Here is a 25,701-nt window from a genome sequence, read left to right on the forward strand (position 1 = left end):
AATAGAATTGCATTATACATATATGTATATGTATAAATATATATAATATTTTCTTTATCAGTTCATCTGTCCATGGATATTTAGGTTGTTTCCACATCTTGGCTATTGTGAATAAAACAAACTAGAATTAATTAATCCAACCCACTAATACAAAAGACTGGACTATGTCATTGAGTATAACTTATTTGATGTAAATCTTTTCTGGTTCCCATGATGAATTCTTATATTTTCCAAGACTAGATTTCTTCACACTTTATTTGATGTAGGGTCACTTATGTGTGTAGCTCCTCTTTATAGAGTTTTCATTAGCTCCAGACCTGAATCTCTGTCTACTGCTTCTTAGAATCTTCCTACCTATGTGCTATATAAGCCATGCTTCTACCAAGAATTTAGTGTGTAAGAGATACACAGCTCTAGATGTTTGGCATTTTGGAATAAACTTTGTCCCCAATTATTTATCTACCATGGAATTATTGCCATACTTAGAGTATTTCCAGTGGAGGAAAATTTAGTTGTCAACCTAGATGCACAAATACTCCAATAGCCTCCTACTATTGCAGTTTGTCAAAATACATAGCATAGAAAACTTTAAAACATTTTTTCATTAAATTTTTTTTTCACTTGTTTATTTCAAACATAGAAGACATTTTTTTAAGACAGGGGTTCTACATACATAATTACCAGTTGAGGCTTGCTTTCAAATTTATTGAAACTGGGTGGGGCCATATATAATCCATCAGAGCCACATTTCACCTTTTTTAAAAAAAAAGGTTTTTATTTAAATTTCAGTTAGTTAAGATATGGTATAATATTAGTTTTACGTATACAATATAGTGATTGAACATTTCCATACAATGGCCTGTGCTTATCACCACAAGCGTACTCACATTTTAACTTCTAACAGGCTAACTGACTCTATTCACCTAAGACTGCTTGCTAAACTAATTTGTTGGGTCTCCTCATCAATTCTGGAAATGAGTAGGCAAATGGAATCCAAGATAATGTTCTTCTAGGTGGATATAGCACTGATTTAAACCTGAAACCTCTTTTGTTTTCTTCTTGGAACCCATCTAGATTGATATATCCAGTTCCTTTCATGGGATTGAGAAATACAAGAACAATGAGTGGATGGAGATATATAGTTTTCAGTGGGGAGATTCTAAAATTAGTTTTTAATATTAAAGTCCTCCAAGAATTCCATGAACTAATTCAAAATATGGGCATGGAACCTGGGAGAGAAGGTAGGACTAGAAAAAAGTATTGGAATTCATAACATAAAGTAAATTTAAAGCTATGGAGTTATGGAAGGCTATGTAGATTAGAAATAGTATATACCTGAAATAATAATTCCTGGGTTTAGTTCTAGCTTTATCACATTTTAGCTGAGGGACCTTGGGCAAGTTATCTATCTTATCTGTGATTCTTAGTTTTCTCATTTCTTAAATAGGGTTTGCTTTAAGTTATCTTTAAGTTTCCTTTTAGCTCCAAAATTGTACTATTTTAAGAAATTGTTGAAGGTGAAAGTACAAAAATAAAGTATAGAGAACCTGTAAGTACTCAGTGGAATTGAGACTTAAGGCAGATTTCAAAGCTGAGAGCAACTTAAGAATGTGCATATTTGAGTGAGATTATTTGTTTCTTGATTAACACATGAACTTTTTTTCTTTCCCCCCTGATGGGTATTAGGACCCAATTTCCATTAAAATTTCCTCTTCACAAGATAAAATAGCAGTACTCTATGGCGATTACACTAACTGAGACTAATGATAGTTTAAGCGTCAAAAATTAGAATAAAATGAGTGAATTTTAGGGATGATGTTTCTATGATAAAATAGCAACTGATTACAGTCTGAATGTGGTATGAGAGAAAGCAAAGTCAATTGGTTCCAAGATTGCATACCTATGAGATACTGTAATTGAAGATGTGGCATAAGAGGAAATGGAAATTAAGGAGTTGTAATCATATGGGTGTCTTTATGGAGAGGTCAAAACACTTGACAGACATCAAATTAATCCTTATATCTTTAAGAGGCAGGTAAGAGAACAGGTATTATTTTCAGTTCAAAATCAAGGGCATGTGTTTATGAGATAGGCACATGGCACATGCAGAGGCAGTTAGGTGTCATGTCTAAAAGCCTGTACCTTGCCTTTGCCAGGCCTGCATTCACCCCACAAACCACCCACCTGTTGTGTGTCCTTAGGGACGTTGCTTATTTGACTTCAATATTTCTTCCTATAAAATGAGAATAATACTGATTATTAGTGGTTGTTAGGATTAAATAACATAAGTAAAGTGCTTCTGGTAAATGTAGTCAGTATAAATTTCTACTACTACCATTACTTTTGCTACTACTGCTATAATGGCAATCAACACCATACAGTGAGGTTTTGGTATGTGTGAAAGGGAATTCATATTCTTTATTCTTATTTTAGGGTTCCCATTTTATAGGTGTGGTCTTAGGAGGACGGAAAACTATGACAGTCCCTGTAGCAGTATATAATATGCTGTAATGGTCTCCATTACATTAATGCAAATGACACAACAATGCCTTTTTTGAGTACAGAGGAAACTTATTTATGACATTTTATTAAGGACAGAGGGAAGTTAAAACAGTGATGACTTTTTTTTTTTGGCCATTAATTTTGTGTTTTTAATGGATAATGGTGGTAAGAATTGAGTTAGATTGCCTATCTAACTCAATTCTTGTTTGAAGGGTTTGTTTGAAGGGTATTTCTCCTCATGAAAGAGGTTAATGAAAAGCAAAAGCTTGAAAGATTCTACTCTAGACTAGCCAGATAAAAAATTAATAGGTGGTATTGTAAAACAACAACAACAAAATACATAAGCGAAGTCAGACCAATAGCCTACTGTATAGTCTTGGATTCCAGTTCCACTCACATTGCTTCAGGATTTCTTTCTCCTCCATCTTTTTAGTTAAATCGCCTACCCTCTGAAAAACTTCTTCCCTAGCTCATTAATCCATGTTTTTTTTTTTTTTTGATTCTTTAATACATGATTCAAAACATTCTGATTGCCTCCCCCACCCAGATCGCCTGCTGAATCACCTCAGCATACATATATTATTTGAAGTGTTTTAATTTGCAATAATTTATCTATTTCTTTGAAAAGTCTATTTTAGTTCATTTGTATAGTGTGGATAATCAGTACTACTGAAAGTTCCTTGATGTCAGGGACCATATCTTCTATTTCTATTGCATATCTCTAGGGTACCTGTCATAATGCTCAGAAACATTTATTAAGCACCCAGAGATGCTTAACGAATGTTATTGACTAACAAGACTTTCTTTCATGCAGTTAGCAGCAAGACATTTGAGAGATTTCTGGGATACAAGCAGAGAAACAGAGGCCAGAGGTGTACAGATTGGAGTTTTATCTATATAATGAGAGTAGTTTCATCAGACAAGTCCTAGTTTTTCTTAAACCTTTCATGCATATAAGTGTTCCATGTCTTTAAGCATTTTCAAGGTCTTTTTTTGGTATACTCTTACAAAATTTGTATGTCTTTTTCTCCAAGAAAGATGACCCTTATTGAAAGGTGAAAGAATACTATAATTTATATAATAGTATTATATTTTCTTTCTAATATTCTCTGGTTATGCGAAGCTTTAAGATAGTCCCTGTTAGCTAACTATGCCATGTACTATAATTTAAAAAATGAATTCATCTTACCATTTTTATCTTTTTGTGACATATTAAATTTTCAACGGCGTATGTGACTAGCATGTAAAAATCTAAAATCACACATTCTTGAAAAATATGAGGTATATTTAAATTACAAATATAATTTGGTACATATCTTAGTTTAATGTGGAAAACATCCTGAGAGACATTTGTATATAAAAAGAAAACAAAAGAAACTTGATTTTTTCCTTTTCTAAGTTTTCTTGAACTAGTGCTATAAAAGAAGAGAAAAGGTTATATAAGCAATGCAATATATACTGCAGATACATTCTTGCAAGGAAAAGCTATGGTGCATAATTGACTCAGTAATTCTGTACTGTGAAAAGTAGTTAAATGATTTTCACTTCAGACAAATCAAATTCACTTTAAAAGCCAGGTATTAATAACAATATAAATATTCACACATTGGATAATATTTATGGTAACATGTATAACATATATGTATGTGTAGTATGTGTGTGTTTACCTGTTTGTAATAGATTCTGATTAAAATATTGTAGAAATATAGAACAACCTTTAAGATAGTAATTTCTTTTTAAAGGACTTTCACAAAAAGAAAAAAATCAGGATAGTGTTATAAGCCCTAAAATTTATGTAACATGATATTTTTAATGGTAATCTTCATTGTTATAAATGCTGTCACCTTGAAAGTATGTAAAAGAAATAGGAACACTGAATATAAACAAAATGACATATCCATGGATATAAACTATCTGACATAGAATAAATTTGGTTCTCTCTACTAAGCATATCAGGAAATCAGTATCAGTTATATTTCAGGGGCTGATATGTAATGAACGTTAATGGTCCTTGGGCTTCCATCCATTCAGTTATTTTAGTTCTGAGTACCTTTCACTTCAGGTGCTATTGTTAGTATGCGGTATTAAGGTAACAATCAGATAACCATAGTTAAAAATAAAGGAGGGCAGGCAGCCCCCCGCCCCCGCCGCCCCCCGCCCCCCGCCCCCAGCCCGGGGCTCAGCGGTCTAGCGTAGCGCCGCCTTCAGCCCAGGGCGATCTTGGAGACCTGGAATCGAGTCCCCTGTCGGGCTCCTTGCATGGAGCCTGCTTCTCCCTCTGCCTGCATCTCTGCATCCCCCCTCTGTCATGAATAAATGAATAAAATCTTAAAAAAAAATAAATGAGGGCTTATTTACCTCTGAGTGATTGGAGTGACTTCTTTCATTTGTTTTCACCTGATAATGATACTCTCAAGTATCATTACTCTCTGTCCCTTGTCCAGGTGAACAAGGCATCAAGTCTGATATTAAGAGTAATTTTTGTAGTTCCTGATCATAGCTTATTTTGAAGGAATTGTGTGTTGGGTTGTTTGTGGAGCCTGAAACAAGTCATTGACATGCAAATACCTGATGCTTTAATTGAAATATCTTTATAAATTGCTAGTATAATTTTTGTGTCTTTTTAGAAGATATTAGAACACTCTTCCAAATTTTCAAATTTTTGTACAGGAATGCTGTGAGCTCAACTTAGGTTTTTTAAAAAATTTAAATTCAATTTGCTGACATATAGTATAACACCCAGAGCTCATCCCATCAAGTGCCCTCCTCAGTGCTTTTCACCCAGCTAACCCATCCCCCCATCCCTTCCACAGCCCTTTGTTTGTTTCCCAGAGTTAGGAGTCTCTCATAGTTTGTCTCCCTCTCTAAATTTAAGGTTTTTTAAAAAAATATTTTATTTATTCATTTATTATTCATATAATTCATTCATATTCAAAAATATTTCATTTATTCATATTTATTATTCATTCAGAGAGAGGTAGAGACATAGGCAGAGGGAGAAGCAGGCTCCATGCAGGGAGCCTGATGTGGGACTTGATCTGGGGACTCTGGGATCACACCCTGGGCTAAAGGTAGGAGATGTTCAACCGCTGAGCCACTCAGGCGTCCCTAAATATAGTTTTTTATAGAGTAAACAAAGGTGGGCATATCTTTTGTTTTTATTTATTTATTTATTTATTTATTTATTTATTTATTTATTTTTAATCTTTTGCTTTTATATACTTGAGATAAGAAAGAGTCTGTTTTCCCCCATTCATTGGTGTATTGTGTGCAATTATATCAGTCATGACCAGTAAGTAACACAGGCTATATAAATGAAAAGCAGAATTGCAAAAATGCTTATAAAGGTTTATTTTTGTTGATACTATTTTCTAATTTCCAAACATCTGGAATCTGGCAAATGTAGATTTGTAGTTTCATTAGATAGCTTGATGTGAGAGAAAAAGTAAATGAGACCAAGGTTTGCTTAGATATCTGAAGCATATCTTGATGATTCTAGTGTTTGAAATGGCTAAGATTTAGAATTGTTCTTTTTTTCCCCCCAAAGCAAAAGATTAATTAAGTGCTTTGGAATTCTACAAAATATGTTGGTATATCACATTAAAACAAATACACCTCAGGGTGCCTGGGTGGCTCACTCAAATGGGTATCTAACTCTTGGTTTTGGCTCAGGTCATGATCTTGGGGTCCTAAGATAGATTCCTGCATCTTCAGGCTCCCTGCTTAGCAAGGAGTCTGCTTCTTCCTCTCTGTCTGCCCCTCCCCATTCTTATGTTCTCAGGCTTTCTCTCTCTCAAATAAATAAATAAATAAATAAATAAATAAATAAATAAATAAATCTTAAAAAAAAATCAAACACACCTCTCCCCAAAATTGTTCAAATTGTGATTGGGTAACCATGTGGCAAAAACATGTATATCAAACTATGAAAGCTGGCTATATCTTTATATAATTTATCACAATAATACACAACTCACAAAAATTAAAACATTTATTGTACTACTCCAGGAATTCTCAGAAGTGATACCTTAAGCTGTAACTTCATAGGTTCTAATTTAATTTGTCTGAGGTATGACTCGAATGGATGATTGTTTTATATTCTCCAGGGGATTCTGGTGTGAACACAAAGTTGAGAATTGCTGTTTTGCACCACCAACCCTGAGAAGAAAATAAAGACTTTGGGGTGGACTGGCCCTCGGTTGAACTCCTGGCTATGCTAGGGTGGCCTTGTGTAGGTTACTCTAGAATGCTTCTTCATCAAAGACATGAAAAACACAAAACCACCGAATCTCCAGGAGAATTACATTTGGTAATATTTATAAAGCCTTTAGTAAGGCTCAAAAATTTATTTATTTATTCATGAGAGACAGAGAGAGGCAGAGATACAGGCAGAGGGAGAAGCAGGCTCCATGCCGGAAACCCGGCGCAGGACTCAATCCTTGGACTCCAGGATCATGCCCTGAGCGGAAGGCAGGTGCTAAACTGCTGAGCCACCCACGCATCCCAATACTTGCTCTTTTACATCTATAGTGCATTTCTTAGTCTCTCATGAAGTATCAGGTCACTTTGTGTTATACTGTTAAGGCGAAATTAGCACTATCAATATATTGATTTAAGGCAGGGTATTGATTTAGAAATATGTTTTTAACAAGGAACCAGATCATTCTTACATAGTGGCCCTTCAACCAAACAGTGATAACACTGGTTAGTGCTAAGGTTTTTAAACTTGATTCTGCATCAGAATCCCTTACGGGCTTATTAAACACACATTGCTGGGGTCCATTCCCAAAGTTTCTGATTTAGTAGGTCTGGGTGAGCCCCCTAGATTTGTATATCTGGCAAGTTTCTAGGTGGTGGTAGTTATTCAAGGGCCACATTTTGAGAACCATTGGTTTGTCTGGAAATTCTCAACTCTGTATGATTTTGTCCCCCATGGGACATTTGCCCATGTCTGGGGACACTTCTGGTTGTCACAACTGAAGGGTGCTGCCAACCTTTTAGAAATAGAGACCGAGGATGCTGATGAACATCCTACAGTGCACAGGACATCATTTCCTCTCTACACCATGGAATTATTCAATCCCAAATGTCAATAATGCTGAGGTTGAGAACCACCAATTTAGCATTTTCTGGGGCAGGAGGTATGGAGATAAGATAGTCTCTTCATGGTAGCAGGTGCACATGGTTTGTGTACATAGACACTGTAGGGAGTTAGCTTTACCTGAAAAAAGTAACTAAGTGGATTTGCCATTTTATGAAAGAAATAGCTCTGCACTCTTAATGAGCCACTCATTTCCTATTTTGCTCTTTACCCTGCAGAGCTGATCTGAATCAAATGATCTTTTCGAAATCAATGGAAACTGTATTCTGGATGAAAGGGGATGTAGAGAAACAGTTATATTAATTCTGATTTAACCAAGGTTGTTCATTTATTTTGATTAAATTGGAAGTAAAAGGAAATAGGTGAAATGTTGCTTATTGAGTGGGCACTAAAAAATGATACAATGAATGACTCTGAAGGAAAACACAGGCAATGATAGGTAAAACTTGTGTGGATTAGCTAATTAAAATATCCTCTTTGTACGGTTGCATACAGATATTTAGACACTCTTATTCAGCAATTTGACACTTCCTGCCTTAAGTAGAAATTGAAATAAGCAGTTTTCTTACTTTCTGCTATATTCACAGCAATCAAATAATTGGGATAACTCCAAGGCTGGCAAAATATTATTAAAGGATAGAAATCTGTTGGGTAAGATTTTTCTCAGAGGTTTGAGAAAATATTGAGTTACTTTAAGTTATAGGTGGGGGCAAAGAAAAGTAAATGCGTTTTTTTTTTTTTTGCTTGTTTGTTTGTTTTACAAGACAGTGCTAAACAGGCCGCATTTAAGGCTTCTTTAAAATACTGATGTAGGAGATGAGCATAAGCTAAGTAACATATTCATGAAACCTGGCATATACTCAGCATCTAACTGAAAGCAGGCGCTGAGCAGCCTCAGATTTAGTGTTGAGCTGACACATACAAACATTTTGAAAAAAGCTACCTAATAACTTGTAAAAAGCAAAATTAGCATGATATACATTAATTTTTTTATTCCCCCCACCTCTCATCATGCATTAAAAAGGGTAGGAGGATGAAATTCTTTTTGCAGAGGAAGAAAGACAGCTAAAAGGACCAATTTTCATCCAGGAACCCTACCTGATTCCGTATTTTATCTGTCGCTTTTCCTATGCTCACCAATGGCAATTTCAGCAATACATCTTTAGTAAATGACCAACAATATCTTTAGAAATTTTAGATATGATGAATATTTAATATATGTAAATATCTTTACCATCATTAATGTCTTTATAATTTATACTGTCTCTGCTTCTGTGGTTTTTATTTTCTTGCCATATCTGTGAAATGTTTTTAAAATAATTTTTCTCCTTGGAATGTTTTTGTCAAAAAGTATGTTAAGATATTTTAATATGTAAGTAAAAACTGCTTGGCTGCTCTGATTGAATCCTCTTAGTCAGAACCAGAGGTTGGAAGACAAGACCTCATCCCTTGGTCCTCATGGTGGCTCCTGGACTATTATGAAGGCTTTAAGATTACACAAAGCACTGTTTAACAATCAGTGGTCTAAGTTTGTATATACCCTCTAAAGTCACTTCGAGCTTGCCAAATATAGGCACTTATTACCTCTGGAAAGGATTAAGTGCACTTAAGAAAATGATATTTTTTATATTTAAAATTAAGCTAAGAATAAATATCCGGATATTTGACTCACAGCTTCGTCATAACTAAGTAAAAAAAAAAAAGGAAGGCACTAGGTTAATTGGCTTTTTTTGTCTAATGTCTAAAATGATTGATGTATTACTTGAATATTCTTTTAGTAAGATTATTTATCAGTATAACATATCTTCAAGTGTGATTTGGTAAAATATGGAGCTCTCCTGGACATATGACATTTTCTTTTATTATCAAACAAGGTTTGAGTATGTACAGCTGAATCTTGACTTTGAGAAACACAGAAAGCACTTGTGAGAGAATTAGGATAAATTTTAAAATGTTATTTTTGTATTCTTTGGGTAAATACCTAGGGGATGGGTTAAATAGAGGATGGGAAATAAGGAGTGGATTTGTGATAAGCATAAGGTAATGTATGCGTCTGTTGAATTACTATATTATACAACTGAAACTAATATAACGCTGTATGTTAACTAACTGGAATTAAAATAAAAACTTAAAATATAATAGTTTTAAAAATTAAAATGTTGCTTTCTCATGACCTAGCTTGACCTGTAGAAGTTATGAATCGCATGTCCCTTCACTGATAGGCAAGATTGAGCTCTCTACAAAGTAAATGAAATACAGGTGCTCTGTATTGTGGCTTAAATGAAGATGCTGTGTCTTACCTACATAGTGTCCAGAAGAAAGGATTGGCTGCCATCCTAGATTAAGGAAATTTGACCTGCCTGAATGTGTGGTGGAAACCTGTGCACAGTGGTTTACCAAAGGGAGTCCTGCAATTGAAGACCATGCTTTCTCTTAAAAACAAAACAAAACTGGGGATCCCTGGGTGGCTCAGCGGTTTAGCGCCTGACTTTGGCCCAGGGCGCCATCCTGGAGACTCGGAATCGAGTCCCACATCGGGCTCCCAGTGCATGGAGCCTGCTTCTCCCTCTGCCTATGTCTCTGCGTCTCTCTCTCTGTGTGTGTGTGTGTGTGACTATAATAAATAAATACAAATTTAAAAAAACCTGTTTTTAGTATGTATAAATGCTTAGACAGTTACTCAGTTGAGACAGCAAAATATCTTCCAGAAATCAGTATAGAGATGATTGTATCCTAGAAGATTTTAAATTATTGGTTGTCAATATGCATGTTTGACCTCAACTAAATTTGGTAATTACTACATATGTGATGTTGATTATTACTGTCTTTATGTACCATTAAGTGCACTTATGAAAATGATATTATTATATGATATAATTATAATAATATAATAATTATATTATTATATGTATCTTTCAGAATATGTTTGCATACAAAATGGCTGAGAGAATTGACTTTGGGGGGAAAACAATTTAATGGATCCATATGAAAATTGGAAAATATCTAGAATACTTTACTTTTTCTATAGTTGATACCTGGTTATCTCTTTCTTGGTTTATCTATTTTAAAAACTTCTCCTTTTTTTTTCTTTTTACATGACCTTACTTGTTTGTTATCGGAAAGTTAGAACTTGGGACGCCGGGTGGCTCAGTGGTTGAGTGTCTACCTTAGGCTCAGGGCATGGTCCTGGGGTCACAGGATCAAGTCCCACATCAGGCTCCCCGCAGGGAGCCTGTTTCTCCTTCTCCCTATGTCTCTGCCTCTCTCTGTGTGTCTCTCATGAATATATAAATAAAATCTTTAAAAAAAAGGAAAGTTAAAACTTAAATAAGTAGAAAGAAAAAAAAAAAGGAAAAATGATCTCCAGTGTCACTATCCCATGAAAATTACCATTGACATTTTGGTTTTAATCTTTCTTTCCATTCTTTTTTTCATATGCAAACTTGCTTACTAATAAAATAGATATTGGTATAAATATAATTATTTAACACTTTTTAAAAAAGCCTAACATTAGGCAAACATTCTTCCATGTCATTAGTATTTATCTGTAATGGTACTTTTAATGCTCTTTATTTGTTCTATTATATGGATACTCTATAATTCATTTAAATTTATATTGAGCAATTAGTTATTTGCCCAAATTCTTATTATAAACAACACTCTGGTGAAAACTATTTTGACTAAATCATTGCAAACATTCAGGATACACTGTTATTTTTTATGATTATAAAACAATGATTTTATTTTTAGAATGATATTATTTCTACTCTAGTTATAAAAGTAAATCATAGTGTTATAGAAAGTACAGAAAACAATGAGAAGGAAGTAAATTTAGCTATAATTTTAGCAGCTAGAGAAAAATACATTTTGGTACATGTTCCTTCCTATGTATTTTTTCCTTTTTGTTTGTTTTTTTTTAAATATTTTATTTATTTATTTATGAGAGACAGAGAAAGAGAGAGAGAGAGAGAGGCAGAGACACAGGTAGAGGGAGAAGTAGGCTCCATGCAGGGAGCCTGATGCCGGACTCCATCCCGGGACTCCATCCTGGGACTCCAGGACCACGCCCTGGGCAGAAGGGAGGCACTAAACTACTAAACCATCCAGGGATCCCCTATTTTTTACTTTTTAATTGTCAGGTAAGATATAACCATTGAAAATCTGATATAGAGAAATCTGTAAAAAGGATAAACTTTATTATCTGAATTCTCTGAAGGGACCATTGTTATAGATACAATACTTTTTTTTTCTATATATTTTTACTTAGTAAAGCTCATGTTGGATACATCTGTTTTGTGGTTCATTACTTACTACAATAGTAAAAGAACTGCCCTCTGTTAAGAACTCTAGTATTTAATGCTGCTTAATAGTCTCTTTTGTGGACATATTTGTGGAAGTGTCTGTCATTTGGCCATTAATCTGTTATTTGACACCTAATTTGTATGATTATATATATAAATATTATTAACATGCTGCTTTATGTACATTAATGCTTTCTTAATGCACATTAGTTTATTTCCAAATGTTGTTTCTCCCAAGTGAAATTAAGGGGTCAAATGTTACGGACTTTATTTCAGCTGTTTCTTAAGTGTCTGGTTAATACATGCTGGTAAAACTCAGGGCAGCATTATAAATAAATACAGGTATTCAAAGAAAAAAGGAATTTAATTTTCAACATTAGTAAAATTATTTCAGTATAAATGAAAGAAAACCAAGAGCAAATACAAATACAGTGGTGTGTGTAGGTATTTTTTTCCTTTTCATTTTCTTTGCCTTACAATTCTCTTCATTTTTTTTCAAATATCTTTTTGAATTAGCAAATTATGTGGGAAAATATACACTTAATTTTTTAAGTGATTGCTATATATTGAAAATAGTTATTCACCCGATATTTTTTAACAGTTATGTACCAGACATAGTTCTAGGGCTGGGCTTATTATGCTTTTTCTCTTCTTATTATATTTAATTCCATGGAAAATGGAATGATTGTAGAGATTTAAGTAGATTAATTAATTCATTTAATGAATATTTATTGTACACTCTCTGCCACATGAGGGTTAAGTGCTAGTGGTATGGAGATGAATAAGACGTGATTCCTGTTCTCAGGAGCTCAGGATCTGGTGGGAATCAGGGAGTCAACAAATGGTTGTAATGTAGAGTGGGAGATGCATAAGCAAAGTGTGCTTGTTGTCTAGGGGAGCAGAAAGCAAGAAGTGATTGCTCCTTATGGGAGGTGGTCAGGGTAGACCTCAAATAGGAAGAGATATTTGGGCTGGTTCCTGAGGGATGTAGGAGTTGGCTTGTGTGAGAGGATCGAAGGCAGGGCGATACTTGCTTTCTCCGTCTTGAAATCAAGGAAAGAGGGACACCCGGGTGCCTCCACGGTTAAGCCTCTGCCTTTGGCTCAGGGCGTGATCCTGGAGTCCCGGGTGGAACCTGGGATCGAGCCCCAGGATCAAGTTCCACATTGGGCTCCCTGTGTGGAGCCTGCTTCTCCCTCTGCCTGTGTCTGTGCCTATCTCTCTGTGTCTCTCATGGATGAATAAATAAAATCTTAAAAAAAAAAAAAAAAGAAATCAAGGGGAAGATCAAAGATACACAGTGAGTTAGGACATAGCATTAGTCTTAGTGAAGTCAACAAAGGTTTAGGGGTCAGTTAGACATAGTAATTTTATGAAATTAAGCTTAATATAGTATTTTTGTGTTAAACTTAATTAGTAGTATTTGCATGTTTAGGAGCACAATAAATTAAAGCAAATCTTTTTTGCAGTACTGTTTCTATGTTTATAAAATATATACACATTCATTGCAAAATTGTGACAATATATAAAAAGCAGGGAAATAAATATCAAGTATAATCACTGCTACATTTTGATGTACGTTTTAAAAATTATTCTAAATATTCTTTAAAAAATGAAATCAGGGCAGCCCCGGTGGCTCAGCGGTTTAGTGCCGCCTTCAGCCCAGGGCGTGATCCTAGAGACTAGGCATCGAGTCCCATGTCAGGCTTCCTGCATGGAGCCTGTTTCTCCCTCTGCCTGTGTCTCTGCTTCTCTCTCTCTCTCTCTCTCTCTGTCTCTAATAAATAAATAAAATCTTAAAAGAAAAAGAAAAAATGAAATCAGATAACGCATATGATTTTTTACCTGTTTCTTCTCACATGCTATATCATGAAAACTTTCTCAAAATAAGCATGTTAATATTGCAAATACAAATATAATATTCTTTATATATATGCCATAATTTTTGAAGAACAAATTTACCTCTTCTAGTACATTTGAAGTTGTTACCCCTTTTTTTCTTTTCTTTCTTTCTTTTTTATTTTTTAAGATTTTTTATTTATTCATTCATGAGAGATAGAGAGGCAGAGACACAAGGAGAGGAAGAAGCAGGCTCCACGCAAGGAGCCCAACACGGGACTCCATCCCGGGCCCCCAAGATCAGGCCCCAGGCCGAAGGCAGCGCCAAACCGCTGACCGGGCTGCCCTGCCCCTTTTTTTCTATTAAAAATAATGCTGTGGTAAAGTTAATAGTCATCTTTATTTTATTCTTAAGAGGAATTTCTGAGTTCAAGTGTATGTACATTTCAAAAGCTGTCCAATAATTGGTCTCCTGAACGTTTGTATCATTTAATTTATATTTCCACTAAGCAATGTTTGAGAGTATAACCAAATCTTACTCTGACTTAAATTGCTTTTCTTGTAAAAGTAACATTCTGCTCAAAACAAAACCATCAGTGCCAATATACTTCAGTTAGGCTTGTGATTAAATGGTAAATAAATTAAGAAAAGGTCAATATCTCTGTGCTTTTCAATTCCCCCCCCATCAGAATATTATGTGAAAGTTTAACAGATAAAATAGAATGTAAATACATTTAAAGTATACTTGTATGAGGAACATTTTCTCTAAAGAATTAATAGAAATTTGTATTTAAGTCTGACATTTTATTGGGATGTCTTGATACTAAGAAGCTTCATGTTTTCACATATGTTTCATTATTGAATAATAAGATCATCCTTAGATTTTTATGCCCTAATGTTCTTTGTCCTCAAAGAAATTAATAAAATAAGTTTTGCTAGTTCAAATAACTTTCCCCTCCACTAGAGCAAACTGCTACTTTTTATTTCAGTGTCCTAAATTAACTTCTATTAAGCTCAAAGAACTAAGACAGCTTCAAGGGTACAGCCCATTAATGGAGTGTTTCAAACTATAAGTAAAACAAAGCAATAAATAAATAAATAAATAAATAAACAAACAAATAAATAAATAAATAAAAACCTTGCAGATTTATATGTGCTTTCATTATTATTGTTATTCAGTATCCAAAGTTGAAATGACAACTCTGTCAACTCCCCAAGACTTAATAGGAGCTCAAAGTTCTATATTGACATATAGATCAATTCTTTATAATTATAATGCATCAATAGCTTAGCCATCCAGAATTCTTGGTGAATGAGCCATTTTAATAGCCATTTTCTGAGAAATGTAATTTTTTCCTCCCTCAGAATTAAAGATATTTCAGAATTACTTTTTACACATCCTTGCCTTATTTAGACAAGCCTTAGGTAATTGTTATATACTGTACTGTTTTATTGTCCTCAGGGCCTACTGAATTTTATTTTTGCTCATGCTAATTAATCCCATATTGCTTTGCTGACAACTCTTGAGCCTGCTTTGTGTTTTTTCATTTTTTTCCTATTATTTGTCATATTTTTCTTCCAGTGAAAACTACTTCCTCTTATTTCTAATTTGCTGGTGCTAATCCAGCATAATAAACACACTTGTTAAGACTATACAAAGCAAAAGTAGAAGAGACCTGAAAAAGGAAATGATAGCTTCTTCCTGAGTAAAAAGCAAGAATTTGTACCTATTAATATATTGACTAGTTAAGGAGTCTCTTTTTCTATTTTCTGACTCTGGCTCAATTTTGAATAGGTAAACTTCTTTTCTTTTCTTTTTTTTTTTTTTAACTCCAAATGCCTCTCTTTGACTAAATCTAAATGTCAGGCAAAAGTGAGTTCTATAGAAGGCTTACATGCCTTTTCCCCCACACCATCATCATATCAAGGTGCAACGTCACCTTCAATTGCACAATTGTAAATTTCCCTTATTTCTGGGCTCCATTTGATCTTTATGAGTTTCTGACCATCAGTTCTTATTTCACCCCATTTCTCTCAATTCTCCTTTGGTTTTTCTTTTCTTTTCTTTTCTTTTTTTTTTAAGATTTTATTTATTTATTCATGAGAGACACGCCGAGAGAGAGGCAGAGACATCGGCAGAGGGAGAAGCAGGCTCCATGCAGGGAGTCTGATGTGGAACTCGATCCCGGGACTTGAGGATCACGCCTTAAGTTGAAGGCAGATGCTTAACCGCTGAGCCACCCAGGAGTCGCTTGGATTTTCTTTTTGGAAAAATTACAATACATTCTAGAAACTTAGCTCGTTTTTTGGCAATATCTTCATTAAGAAAGAATTTCTGATTCAGCGGAAATAGGCATAACATGTATTTAGGGAGTGTCTGGCCAGAGTTACTTTATTAGATTGAAGTTAAAGCTCTCATTTGAATTTGACTTTCTTCTTGAGTTCAAAATGCATTGCAATCTTCTCTTGTTCAAAAGCAAGTTAGAAGTGGCTGGGCAATGCACTTGGAGATGATGAAAAAAAGTCCTGGAGGAATAAAGTTAAAAAATTATAAAGCATGTTTAATAATGTGTTATGATAAAAAATAAGTTAAAAAAGCCTTTAATCTCCTAACCAATATTTGATATTGATTGTTTTTGTTGTTATTTAATTTAGGGAATATAATTATAAAATAAATCAAAAGAAATAATAGCTTTAGGGAGCATTAGGAATGACATTTAGCTATTATGCATGACATTGAAGCATCTGAACCCTGAAGCACCCCTATATTTAATTTAAAAGACAATGTGGCTACAGGTGAGTAGGTTATTTTCTGATACGTAAGAAGTTGTTTGTTATTAGGAAACTCCAGCCTAATTTGTTTCCCATTTTTAGCAAGAACAGAATAAATCACTCATAAAAGTCCATTATTCTTCTAGAATTTTTTTTTTTGGAATAGGTCTATAAGAGGCAGGAAACTCTAAGAGGCTTATGATTCTATTTTTAAAAGAATGAAAAGATATGAGCATTTTCTCATTTAAGTGATACATATAGAGGAGGATCTTACTCAACTCTAGATTAAAGATGTTGGTCATTTTCTTTCCCATCAGCAGTGCTGCTGATAGGGAGCACTGACCTTGGGCTTTCTTCTTCCCATTATCTACAAATATGTCACTTTTCCATTTCTGCAAGAAATGCTTAACATATTTTATGAAAGTACGACAAAGGTTTTGTGATTACTGATTCTTTAAAAAAAATATTGTATGCAAATTCATGTGATTTTGGAGAACTCTTGTATTTCAGTTTTATTACAATTTATAAAAACTATAACATGAATGCTTATTGATTTGAATGTATAATATACTATGATAAGATGTAAATCCTTTTAATGTAAGGAAGACTGATGGTCATGTTTTTATCATTCTTCTTAGCATACTCTTCCATAAATATCTTTGACAAAGTATATGGCAATTTATTTTTATGCAGGAATGAGTTATGCATTGTACAAGTATTCATTTTGTAAATGTGGTTAAACTGGGATGATTATTTAGCAGTATTTTATGCACTAATAGGTTGACTAATCATCAGACCACTTAGACAAAAATGGCCACCTATCCAATTATTTGTCTGCAGAATGTTTTCAAATATATCAAAAAATTGTGGAATTAATTATTACAATACGAAAATGAATTCAAAATCCTCAAATTAAAGCCTATTCAAAAGATATACCAGTATCAGTAAATCATGTAAAGCATCCATACGATGCATATATAACTATGAAAAGACATACTGAATAGGGTTTGTGGCAGCAAAGCTTAAGGGTGAAGAGCACAAACTCTAGAGCCAGACTGTGAGCCCTTCTGCTAGTTACTTTTCTGGTGTGTGCCTTAGTTCCTCATCTGTAAAATTGAGATTCATAGTATTACCATATGGAGTTATTGAGAGGATTGAATGAGATGGTCCATGTAAAAGGCTTAGAACAGGGCCTTTCCAGGTAAATTCCATAAAAGCCCTGACTGTCATGATTATGTAGATGAGAATTATTACAACAATACCTATAGAATGGGGATCCCTGGGTGGCGCAGCGGTTTGGCGCCTGCCTTTGGCCCAGGGCGCGATCCTGGAGACCCGGGATCGAATCCCACGTCGGGCTCCCGGTGCATGGAGCCTGCTTCTCCCTCCGCCTGTGTCTCTGCCTCTCTCTCTCTCTGTGTGACTATCATAAATAAATAAAAATTAAAAATTAAAAAAAAAATACCTATAGAATGCCTGAACATTGCTGGCTGGGGACTGGAGAGGCACCTAACTTACATAAAATTTCAAATCCTCACAACAGTACTTCAAGACAAATATTACACATATTTTATAGATGAAACTGGAATCTAATATTAACTAATTTAACAAGGTTACATTGTCAGCATTTAACAGAGTCAAGATTTAAGTTATGGTCTGGGTCTAAACCCTGATGATGTCTTTCTGCTAAGCCATGTGGTAATTATAATCTTTTTTACATCATAAAATTATTTGAGAATTTGAAAATACTTTTCAAATGCACAGCATATACTAAATATTAAAATATGTAGATTATCTACACACTGAAAAAATTCAGAGAAATCACTAATCTTATGAATATTCATTTTTTTCTACTATATTTTTTACAAATAGCTATTATATCATAAAGAAAATGATCATTGGTACTTAATAAACTTGAAAATATTCATTAAAAAAAAAAAAACCCAAACATGAATTCACTGTTAATGTTTACTATTTAATCAGACCAGAAGTCAATTCTCCCAGCCTTTTTCTTTTCTGGTTACTACTTTTCACTAAAGTATGTCTGTAACCTTTTATTTAGTATTAATCATCATGCTATATACAAAGCGTAACATTGGCAGTTTAATCAAATTCCCATGAAAATCAGTTTGACATACTGATACTTCATCAGAAATTATCTTTTTTTTTAAATTATCCTTTTCTAAAATGAATAACTTTATAATAAAAATAATACATCCTAAGACTTTTGGAGAGAAGTCAAATGCTACAGAAAGGTATGAAGAATAAATAAAAAATACTCTAATCTTACCTTATAGAAGCAACTGCCATTAACATTCTGATTCAGATTTTTCTAGACTTTCTGTTCTTAGATTAGATATTTTTTTCAATACCAGCACATATAAATAAGTAGACCATATTGTTTTTATGTGTTGAATAGTATTTTTCTAGTTTTCATTATTGATTAAAAAATGCTCTGGTGAACATCATACAGATGTGTTTTATGTTTAATATTGATCTTGATTTGAATTTAGCAACCTCTGTCCTTCGTGTATGTAACTGATTTCATTTCTATTTTCTGGGCAAAAGTCTCCATTATTATGACAGATCACCATGAAAGAAGTCCTCTTAATTGGAGGCTCTTTTTGGGGCTCTTTTTTCCCATGCATTCTCTTTCTTATGAAACAATTGAAGCTATGCTTATTGTCTCATCTTTTGTGGTCTAGTCTTTTCCACTAGCACAATTCTTGTGGGGAACTCTCCAAGGTGAAATCAGGTTTTTAATAGGGATGGATACCCTCTTTAGGGTCTGAAGCAGCGTGTACCAGGACTAAAGGAGTGAAAAGCTGAGGGAATGGGATTTTCTTCAATTAATAGATAAGTAATTTAGAGAGGGACGGGTTTCTAAATATGCTCATACCTCTCAATTTTGTAATAACAAAATGCAAGAAAAGGAAGGCTGATTTGCTCAACATCACCCACATGCCTTGTGACAGAGACAGTGTCAGGAAGGACCTTCTGGTTTCTGATTTTTCTACCACTACTTATTGTATCCTCAGCACAATGTCTGATTTTTTATCTTATTCCTCCACCATCCTTTATCAGTTACATGATAGGAATGAAAGCAGAACAGAAATAAAGAGTTCAGGGTAGGGTAAAGTCATGAATTTAATTGTGTTAATGGAAACAATAAGAGCAATTGTTTTTAATATGAATTTGAACTTAAATTTTTGAAATGATAATGCTTGCCTCAGACAGTCATTTTTTTTTTTTAAGATTTTATTTATTTGTTTGGGAGAGAGCGAGCACAAGCGGGGTGGGGGTGCAGAAGGAGAGGGAGAAGCAGACTCCCTGCTGAGCAGGGAGACTATGCAGGGCTCAATCCCAAGACCCTGGAATCATGACCTGAGCTGAGGATAGATGCTTGTTTGACCGAGCCACCCAGGTGCCCTTTGGCAGTCAATTTCTTTGAATAAAAGCTTAGTATCAAAGGAATGAAAATTATATGTAGCTCATGATACCAAACATTTGAGTTTAATAAAGAGAAATTATTTTATTATTATTGTGTAAAATGTCAGTAATGCAGCAGAATCATTAATTTGAGTAGGTAGTATTTATCTCATGATATGGACAAGTCATTATGTATGTACACAAAATGATGTTCAGATTTGTATTACAAAGTAGGCAAAATGAATTCATATCCTTACAAAATAAAATTATATCATTACAAGATATCAAGAAGCTATATCATCAAGACCAAGAGTATTAACTAATATTTGTGGATATGCATGGTTTAATATATTGGATTTGTGAAAAGAAATGCATAGGTAGACAATGTAATGAGTAATGAGCTTCAACTCTTACATAGGATATTAGAGTAGTTCAAGTACTTGAATGTTTAATGTATCAGTAATAAATATCAATCATCTTAATTTATTTCAAAGTGAAGATACCAATTCAGAAAATGGAATTTTAACAGTGATTATGCCCCTCTTTTTTGAAGACATAGTTCTACATTGAGCACTTTAGATTCCCTATGCAATGTTTTTGAACATTAAAAAACTGAAACTGTTATGACTATATTCAAGATAAAGGCCTTTAAAGTTTAGTTCCTATGTAAGCAATTAGATGATATTAACAGAAAAACATGGGCTCTTTCTTTAACCTTTGAATCTTTTTGCGAGCATTTATGAATATGATTTAGGAATATCATTGTGTTATTATTTCCCATAGAACAAAATTCTATCTAAGGTTTTTCTCTATTGAATGTTATATTACAGGCTTTAGAAACTGAATTATCTCATTTAAGGGGTTTTACTTAAGGCAATATGACATTACAGACTCCAAGAATAGTTCTATAGCAGGGTTATAATAATAGATACTCACATGCATAAAAAATTCATGAATTATACACAAGTATAGCATGACTATTTTGTGGATTGTTTAGGGTACTCTGTTAAGGCATCAAAAGTTATCAGTTAAATTTTGACCATGGGCTGTTCTCATTCTAGACTACTGGATGGAAATTAATAGGCACATATTTATTATTTCTCCTGGTAAATTTTAAATTTCCCAGAGACTGTGTTGAGAATAGGTGCATGACTATTACAGGAAAATTAATTTATATGTACCATAGTAACGGTTTTCCAAAGGTATCACCTTTGAACATTTAAAAAAAGATTTTATTTATTTATTCATGAGAGACAGAGAGAGAGAGAGAGGCAGAGACATAGGCAGAAGGAAAAGCAGGCTCCATGCAGGGAACCTGTTACAGAACTCGATCCCAGGACTCTGGGATCAAGCCCTGAGCTGAAGGCAGATGCTTAACTGCTGAGCCACCCAAGCATCCCACCTTTGAACATTTATACTGAAGAAAGCTGACCCACATATGTTTTTGTTCCAAACTTGTGATTATGTTGCTGCTGACAAATTTGTATGTGTTTAAAGCCAGTGAGTGACTAAACATCCATTTCAGGTTGAACATTCATTTCTTTAATCATCTTTAACACATTTATCTGTGTACAAATTTAAATTTATATATAGCCAAATTGGTCATTTTCTTTATAATTTACTCTATTGCATTTAAGCAAAAAAGGTATTTTCCTTAGTTTACACAAATATTCATACGTTTTATCTTCTAAAATTTTAATAGTTTGACTTTTTACATTTAACTCTCTAGTTATCTGGAATATATTTTGTATTGGGTAATGATACATCCCAAGTGATGTTATAAAGATTAAATGTATGTGTACAGAATCTAGAACTAAGCACTGTGTCAAACTTGGATCTAGTGCTCAATACATCTTTTGAATTTCCCCTTCTTTCTTGTGACTAAACAGGGCACATACCGGATCAGTATTCCAGAAGACAGCTTCTAACCTACAAAGGGCCTAGTTCCTGATGCCAAAGCAGTCACCAAAAAGTAGAGGAGAAGGAAATGAAAGCAAATGACTATAATGGAATATAATCTGATAGGGCAAGAAGACCAAGAAACTTTCAATGGAGGCAATCCTCATCATGCTTCCTAAGAAATGAATTGAAGTTTATGACATGAATGACAGGGAAATGATTTCCTAGAATGAGGCTAAGTATTTGAGGTGGTATGTTCAGGGACTTCTAAGAAGCACAGCAGGTGCCTGCACAGCTGACAATAGGTGGAGAAAGGAAAGCCTAGGCCAGATAAAGAAAGGACTGGCTAGCCACGCTGTAGATTTTGGCCTCTAACTAGAACTACTTGTGCATATGAGTGTGCTAGTATCATGATTCATTCAGAGGTTTTGATTTTTACAAATTTTTAGGGCACTTATAAAATTTCTGTCATGCAGTTTTATATATGAATAATTAATAGTTCACACCATTACAGATTAGTCCTAAATCAATTGAATATTTCATTTCTGGTCATGTGGGTTGGAAAACTGTCTAAGTGTCCCCACTGATATTTTCATTCAAGTAATAGTTTCCTTAAATAATTGGAGAGACATTTGTAGTATAATCATGGAGTAGCAATGTGGCTTTGGAACATGGGACTGTGCCATATAAGTAACCTTTGCTCTGACACAGAAAAACTATAATGAACTATACCAAGATCTTTCTGCTCTTTAATAGGCTTTATAGATGTATTTGGTACCATTAGCATTTATTAAGCAAGCTTGGCTAACAATGAAGTTTGTTAACATCCTAAAATTAATCTAAAGTATTATGTGGGCCTATCAGAGCATTTGGTACTTCTAGTATGTTCCCATTCATATATGGAATGAGGCAGTCTTCACCTATAATATGTATCTACTATACATAAAGAGTATATATACATAATCTCTAAGGATTGTCTATTACATATTTGCTTCAAGATATCATATGATATTTACTGTTCTAGTGGATTTTTTAAAAAAAGATTTTATTTATTTATTCATGAGAGACAGAGAGAGAGAGAAAGAGAGAGAGAGAGAGGCAGAGACACAGGCAGAAGGAGAAGCAGGCTCCATGCAGGGAGCCCGATGTGGGACTGGATCCTGAGATTCCAGGTTCACCCCCTGGGCAGGGGCTAAGCCGCTGAGCCACCCAGGCGTTCCAGTTCTAGTGGAATCTTATTTGAGAATGAAGCATTTAGCTTTGTGCAGTGGCAGTATCAACCGATGAGGTTTATCCGAGGTGTGATTATTGCTAATTGAGAATGAAGCATTTGTGTGGATTAGTTTCCTTGGACTCTGAGGATATTCCTAGAAATATAATTCTGTCATTCAGGGAGGCGAGGCTGATGCACTGAGTTAAGCTGAAGGAGGTGTGTCACTGGAGTGGAATAGGTAGGGCCCCAGATGTTTGTGAATGGTGGTTTTCAATCACCAATGGTGATGAAGTTTTTTTTTTTTAAGATTTTATTTATTTAGGGGATCCCTAAGATCACGCCCTGAGCCAAAGGCAGACGCTCAACCGCTGAGCCACCCAGGCCTCCCGGTGATGAAGTTTTCAATTGAGTTTTCCTGATTTGTGACTAAGGTATTGGAGGATGATCTTTTTGGGGACTCTTAAGTCATTAATAACTGAGATGAAAGGTATATTAAAGCTGTGATAATTGGTGTTGTGTGTTGATATTATCTACTTTGTAACTCAATGCCGATGTGGCCTTGGAATATTTGGGTTACACGCTAACTTGACCAATATCTTGACAAATGATAATTGTAGTTTCAAACTGATGACTACTCCAGACATAAACCAAATTGTGTCAAGGTCTACACACTATCTAAAGAAGTACTCCCCAACCATCTTCACATTAAATAATACATAGAAGATGATGGATTTGTTTAGTATGCCAGGGTAAAATGGAGGTGTTTTGGAAAGGTATTTACTTACAGGCTTGTTTAAAAAAAAAAAGTTTTATTTATGTTACATAATTTGAAAAGAGAAATACAAGATATTAGAAAAGACAAAAGTTAAATGTATGTAAAACTTTCAAATAAAGCTTTTCAAAAGATTCCCCAGGATGCTAACACAGATGTCCAAGTAATAGACCACTTCTCTGGGGATGCTTGTGATGCTATAGAGGAACAGTAAATGTAGCATGTTGTCATATCGTATGCTCCTCATCTGTGGGACCACAGCGTGAGCCTGATCATAATGTCTGACCCTTTACTGAGGAGTTCTGGAAAATGCTTATTGAGATCAAAGCCATCTAATGAGGGAACTCTAGCCCCTGGGTCTAAATGAATCAGCATATTAAATACACCTTTAAAGCACTGGATGCACACCGATGTGCCAGTTCTTCAGTTGGAGAACTCTAGTATAAGTCATATAGAGGGGAGTAACACAGAAGGAATATCAGTAATAATCTCCAGTGATAGGTTGAGGTGTTTCTGGGTTTTCCCAACATTTTTCACACAATTGCAGATGATAGGTCTGGGTTAATAAGGGTAAGTTCTGAAGTTCTGGAAGCTTAAATGCTCCCCTAATGGCCCAACCTTAATTATAAGGGTTAAAATATTCCAAGATACAACTTTGCTGGAATATGTGCTAGATATCATCACACCTACACCAAGGCACATCATTAATCTCAGAACCATGGAGTACATAATATACAATGCACAGTGTATTCGTCTTTGAATAAACTCCTTGCCCGTCACTGTCAGCTTCCCAATAAGACTCAGGTTGGGCCAAAAATATTTTGTTCTGTGGAATTTGAGTAAGTGGCAGTTACCAAGGTTTCTGGAATTTCTTCTCATATGTTCTAAGACTGTCTAAAAGGCCATTTGTGCAAGATATAATCTGTAGAATTTCTGGAAAATTTCAAAAATATAACTGGCTAACATAAAAATTAATTATAGGCAATATTTGACAGAGTTTCCTAGACTCTCAAATGGAGAATATTTTCCCTGTTTTTTGGACACAGTAAGTGGAAATGTTCAACCATGAATATTGAGTTCTCTTTTTTCTTAGCATTTAGACATACAGATTTAATTTAGTTTGATTATTAAAATGAAGATAATAACAAGAAAAAATTAGAAGCAGGAGATTATGTTAAATATGAATTAATCTTTCCATGGAAATGGCTACTTACAGGACATTGGAGAACCTTATTCCCTGGAGAGACTTAAAAACTGGTTTGTCAGGTGTCATATAAGTGTTAGTGTCCTGAATCTGAATGCAGCCAGGAGATGCTTCTGGCAACTGCAAAGTTTTAACATCACTGTCTATAAAGTTAGCTTATGCCCTGGAGCCCAGGCACATTGTGCTTCCTCCTCTGAACTTTCTGGGTTAATTAAAAACTATCATTATCACTGTTTCAGCAGCTGACATGCTATAAAAAAGAGCTTTAGCAATGGATTAACTGAAAGGCAGAGAGATATTTCAGAAATCTTAAGTCGAGAGGGAGCGTGTTTTTTGGACTATTAAGACCATACTAGAATCAGTTCATATGGAACAAGCCTAACCAGGCTCACAGATGCCTTCCAGGCTCTGTGTCTTCAAAAACTTGAGGCCTGTCTCTCTGTGATTGGGTTCCTGATTCTGATTCACATCTTAGAGTCAGGACTCATAAGGGAACCACTAAAGGGCACTTGAGATTTTGTGGCTATAGCATGGAAACTTGTAGAGTCCCCAAAGTTGAAGGATCAAGTGTAGGACATCTCAATGTCATTTTCCCTACTACAACGCTAGACAGGTCCTAAATCCTGAGAATATACTGGGTCTTTGCTTCTCACAGCAAGTGGTTTTTAT

The 25,701-nt window shown here is 34.5% G+C and overlaps 1 long non-coding RNA gene and 1 pseudogene across 7 annotated transcripts in view; both read left to right on the plus strand.

The window, feature by feature from the left end:
• The window catches only part of LOC112923172 (uncharacterized), an 895,045-nt gene that overhangs the window by 38,096 nt on the left and 831,248 nt on the right, over positions 1-25,701 (plus strand). The gene's annotated exons all lie outside the window — the stretch shown is intronic.
• LOC112923207 (U4 spliceosomal RNA) lies at positions 23,100-23,169 on the plus strand (annotated as a pseudogene).

Source organism: Vulpes vulpes, chromosome 1, assembly GCF_048418805.1.
Source record: "Vulpes vulpes isolate BD-2025 chromosome 1, VulVul3, whole genome shotgun sequence".
Taxonomy (NCBI): domain Eukaryota; kingdom Metazoa; phylum Chordata; class Mammalia; order Carnivora; family Canidae; genus Vulpes; species Vulpes vulpes.